This window comes from Salarias fasciatus, chromosome 22, assembly GCF_902148845.1.
Source record: "Salarias fasciatus chromosome 22, fSalaFa1.1, whole genome shotgun sequence".
In the NCBI taxonomy this organism is placed as follows: Eukaryota; Metazoa; Chordata; class Actinopteri; order Blenniiformes; family Blenniidae; genus Salarias; species Salarias fasciatus.
This window is the reverse complement of record NC_043765.1, coordinates 16,211,031-16,216,401: the sequence shown is the minus strand read 5'-3', so window position 1 is coordinate 16,216,401 and position 5,371 is coordinate 16,211,031. Positions and strand designations below refer to the sequence as shown.

General features: G+C 40.7%; 1 long non-coding RNA gene across 2 annotated transcripts; it reads right to left on the bottom strand.

Moving 5' to 3' along the window:
• Window positions 1–1,050: 1,050 nt before the first annotated feature.
• Window positions 1,051–3,223, bottom strand: LOC115409603 (uncharacterized). 2 transcript variants are annotated; one of them, XR_003933998.1, is made up of 4 exons: window positions 3,090–3,223; window positions 2,335–2,519; window positions 1,791–2,224; window positions 1,051–1,535 (listed from the first exon to the last, which is right to left on the bottom strand). It is a non-coding gene; the product is annotated as an uncharacterized LOC115409603 (long non-coding RNA). The 2 variants fall into 2 exon arrangements; XR_003933997.1 differs by having other exon boundaries at window positions 1,051–2,224.
• Window positions 3,224–5,371: the final 2,148 nt, after the last annotated feature.

Below are 5,371 nucleotides of genomic sequence, written 5' to 3'. Positions count from 1 at the left end.
TGATGATATAGTTGACTATAAAATACTACAGATATTATATAAAGCTAATAGGAACATGTTACCTGAAAAAATTCAAGAAAGATTCGAAAAAAGGGAAAGCTGTTATAATCTAAAGGGGATTGATATTTTTAAAAAACCCAGATTCAGAACAAAAATAATGGAACGCACTGTGACTGTTAAGGGAACCAATCTGTGGAATGCACTTCAGAAAGAAGTAAAAGGACTGCAAACAATCGCAGCATTTAAAAGAAATTTCAAAACTACATTACTGAGGAGTTATGCAGTGTTGGACACATGAGATATGTGTCCAACACTGCAAGATTCTATTCTGACAGAATGAAGTTGGTCTCGGAATTTCAAAGACAGATAATGAATGAAATTGTAGACGGAGTATAAGTTGCTGGAAAATGTAGAGGTAGATAGAGGGGAAAAGGGGAAGAAAAAAAAAAGAAAAAAAATTAATAGGTGTGTGTAACTGAGGTAAAATCAGGTGAAAAAGATGGTGTTTGTAAAGGCTGGGAAAACATGATATGATGAAAGAAGGGGCAGACATTATAAGTTATTCTTCTTTCTGCTCCTTTTTCATTCATCATTGTATTATTTTCTCTTTTTGTATATATTTTGTATTATCTTTTGAATGAAAAAAAAAAAATCTGATCCTGAGTTTTGCTCCTTGAGTGTAAGGTATTGATCGGGATGTGATTCTTTTGTTTTTAGTGTTTTTGCAGTCGTAAAAAACTGTAGACACGAAAAGCCAAGACACCGATCATTTATTTCACCAAAGAAAAAGTAGATAATCTCAAGAGATAGATGGATTTGAAACACAGACTACAGAGTAATTAAAACCAGTGCATTAATAACATGAACAGCATCATTTTCACAGGAAATCACATTTTGTTTCTTTGTCCTCTGCTGTAATTGTGACTCCCTGTGCCCCTGCACCCATGTGGGGGCGCTCGGGCCCTGTTTTGTGTTTGTCTGCCCTCATGTTCTCCTGTCTGGTCTCTGTCTCGTTACCTCCCTAATGTGCTGCACCTGTCCTGCCCCTTTTATAAGTCCTGCTGTCCTGGTGTGTCTTGTCGGCTCCTTGAGGGTCTGTCTGTGTGTTCGCGTGTCCTGTCCTGCACCTGCTGTGTTTTTTGAGTTTCCCGAGTTCCTGGTTTCCTGCCCTCCTGAGTTCCCCTTGGAAATAAAATACCCTCTTTGAACTCCCCCTGCTGTCTGCGCCTGGGTCCTTCCACCTTGCACCGTGACAGTAATTTACGCTTCCCAATGTATATTTACGAAACACAAATCAAGAATATGCAATGTGTGTACAGAGGTAACACCATTAATTTATTGAGGATTCACCTATAACTCAGCAGAAATATTGCAGTACAGTGTCATTGTCACTGCAGATTCATCTAAAAGTCCACATTCTGTGAAAAAGTCAGTGTAATCACTTCAGTGCAACAAAACTAAACCAGGAAGGCAGATGATCCAGCTGAATATCCTCATATAAGTGCAGTTGTTTCTCCACAAGGCTCTCTTGGTGACTTTGTAAAGGAAAAGAAATATTGTGTAATTAATGGTGAATTACATGACAGAAGCACAACTTCTATTACAGCAACATAAATAGTCTGTATATGACGATGAAGAGAATATGTAGGCAATATCTTCCACATTTGTAAAGAGCATGAACACATTTCCATCGTTTACACACTTGACAGCAACATTTTTTTGTATTTGAACAATCACACACATGACACAGAAGGAACATCAGAAGATGGAACGTGAGAGACAACACTCACAGCTCAACTGGACTCCACTGCCGGGAAGAATCTTTGCTGTTGCTTTGCGGCCTTGAAGTGACACTGTTGTTCTGCTCCATAAATCTACACTGAAGCTGTTCTAAAACTGCACTCACTTAGTATGTTTAGAACCTCTATTTCATTTTAAGACCCAAATGTAGCCTACCAAAGGAGAACCCAGATCATGAAAAACTAATACAAAGCAATAACACATATCTTCTTCACACTCGCTTACATCTTAATAATAGATTTTTTTTTCCATATCACATTTACTAATAAAGAGGATACAGCACAAAGGAAATTGATTGAACAGTTTCATTAAAAATCATAACCCATGTAGCTGGTGTGGATTACATATTGATTCTGCTGTCGATTTGGGCTAAACATGTTTGCAAGCTGGTTTCTATGAAGCTAGGGCTTTTTCCCTGAAAAAGCTAAAAAGAAAAAGGAAAAAGGATTATCGATTGCAATCTGCTATTCAACACGCTGTTTTAATTTTGCAATGATAAATCATTAAAAGTAGAAATTTCAAAGAACAACTGACCCTGCTGTTGAGAGCCATGCGGTGCAGATGCTCTGCCACCGCCGCCGCCGCCGTGGCAGACTGCGGTAATTCTGGTGGGGTTGCTTATCTTGCTGCGGCTGCTGAAGGTGCTGTTGAGACCCCCGGTGCTGCGGCTGCTGCCGGGTGTAATGCTGATTTGGCATCTCATGGTGCCGCTGCTCGTGCTTCACCACCATACAAACAGGACCACACAACAATGTTACCACCGTTCAACACCATTTCACATATTGACCTTCATCATGAAAGTGCCATCAGAAATGTTTCTACAATAAACAAAACACACACACACACACACACACACACACACACACACACACACACACACACACGCACAGTCTCGTATTTCTATCCTTGTGGGGACCTTCCATTGACTCCCATTCATGTCTAGCCCCTAACCCTGACCCTTACCCTAACCCTAACCCACACCACAATAAAGCCTAACCCTAAAGAAATGTTTCTGCACTTTTACTTTTTTCAGTAACAACAACATGGTCAAGAAAACAGTGTTTCTCCTACTTAGGACCGGAAAAAGGTCCCCACAAGGCACGTCGTTTCACGTTTTGCTATCCTTGTGGGGACATTTGGCCCCAACAAGGATAGAAATACAAGAACACATATGTTTGTGTGTGTGTGTGTGTGTGTGTGTGTGTGTGTGTGTGTGTGTGTGTGTGTGTGTGTGTGTGTGTGTGTGTGTGTGTGTGTGTGTGTGTAGATAGATAAATAAAACTACTTACCTTTTCTTCATGGTGTTGCTTCGAGGAGTAAAATCAATGATGACAATGATGCTTCTCTGTCAAACTGACAACATTCCAGCCTCCTGAAATCAGCCACACCCTCCAAACCACACCCACTGAAAATCTGGTTGGAGTGGTTCAATGACTGGCTGACTGCTGGATGGTTTTGTAACCCTTAAAAATCGCCGTCTTCTCCGTCTCCAGAGCAGTGGGTTAAGCGGGTTACAATGTCTTCTGTCCGTCGGTTCTTTTGCTGTCTTCCGTGCTCAATAGATTGATACCAATATGGCAGGACAGGTTTCAGCACTTTTATTCTTCACTCCCAAAAACTCTGCGCCCCCGCGCTCTTTTTTTCTCTCTGTCTGGCTCCACCCCCGGTGCGCCTCTCAATTCAATACTGACAACAATACAAACCTGGAACCTTCATCTTTAAACATTAAACAGAATAAGAAATAAACAAACACAAATGAATATGATTGTCTCCAAATGAAATGTTACAGTTTTATGAATGTGTGATCATGTGACCGGGTATTATTCTCACAGAAGATTAAAGGTTAAAGTTGTTAAAGATCCAAGTGTGCAATCATGGTGTAAATTTCATGGCCAAAATTGAAATCAAATAGAGACGTACTCTGGTAAGATGGAGATGGGGGCAACATTCGACCCATTAACCTGTAATCTGCCTTTGTTTTTGATTCAAAGTTTTTGTTTTGCAGAAACGCATGAATTTAATCTGGTCGCCAATGTTTGCTGTTTTCATTAGAGAATTCGTCAGGGTTTTGCCAGGCCAGTCCAATGATGTAAGTCCCCTGAAAACTGTTTCAGTTTAGTTCTTATTCATTCATGTCTGGAAAACAAAGTTTTCATCTAGACTGACTTTTTTGAGCATTCACAACACTCCCTACACACTCGCAAATACATTTGCTTACATATTAGATCGGCACTTTCAAGGACTTTGATCAACTGTGTTTGCAGTCCTGGATTCTCAGCACTAAGGTCTTTTAAAAAAATATAAGATATAAGAAACCATGAGACAGACATAAATATAATCATGAGAATAAGATGCACTTATCTGTGTGCACAACACAATTTTGCAGATTATATTCAACACCAAAGGCCTCCTGAGGCTGAAATGACTTGTTTGTACTGCCATAAATGTAAATCTGACCATTTCATGCTCATCATTATCAGGGAGCAGCAGACTTCACAGAAGCAGTTCTGACAGCAGGAGCACCTGGCTGCAGACGACACACACTCAGGTCAGATGATGAGTTTCATCAGAAGACATTTTCAATGGAGCTGTGCTGGTGTTTTGTTGTCTGTTATGTATTCCACTGAGGCTTCTGGGGAATCACTGAGACCTAAGAATTTGAAAAAAACTAAACAAAACAAAACAAAAAAAACCAAACCAAAACAAAAAACAAAACATTAGTCCCCCCACAACTGATTAAAACAGCAAAAAGAGGAGCAGTTATGAGCACATTGTTTGATGACAAAGTGAGACTGACTTGAGTTGCTGGTTTGCTGGTTTGTACAGCAGTTTGTTTGATATGTTGACTCAAAGTGTGCACACTCATGAACCTGGACGTACATTTAAGTTGTTAATCTTACTGTGGTTTATGAGGTGCTACCTCTCTTCAAATACTAGATCCGTCCTTAGAAACATGTTAAATTTCTGTTTGCTTTAACCTCCTGTTAAAACGGAACGTGTTGAGAACATGCTTCCAGAGGAGAGACACGGTGCGTTATGTCCAGCACAGTGTGTGTGTGTGCACGCCAGTCTGCCTGTATTAACAAGACTGTGTTTCTGTCAGGAAGAGGAGATGATGATGAGAGCATCGGGCGGCGTGAGGGAGATGAGATGAGGGGAAGAGGGTGATGGAGCTGGAGCTGGTGGAGAGCAGCGTCTCCACAGCGGCTGCTGCTGCTCTGACCTCAGCTGCCACCAAAGCCAAGGTAGAAACTGTCGTCCAACCGAAACACACACTGCTGAGTCGAGGTCAGCTGACACGATTCTGACTGCTTAGTGAGAGAATCAGCCTTCATACCTGCTCATCTGCAATGATAAAGCAACATTAACAATGTTAAAATCTGACACGTGTATGAGCACTTCACATGTGTTTTCCTCCAACTTTGCTTTGCTGCTTCATTTTTAACAAATAGGTTAGAAATGTTTTCACTATTGTCTGGTACGGTGACATTAGTGTTTCTGATCTGGAATATTTAGACTTCAGCTTCTTTTAAACAAACTGTTGGAAAGGTCATACTGCTCTGACACTGGT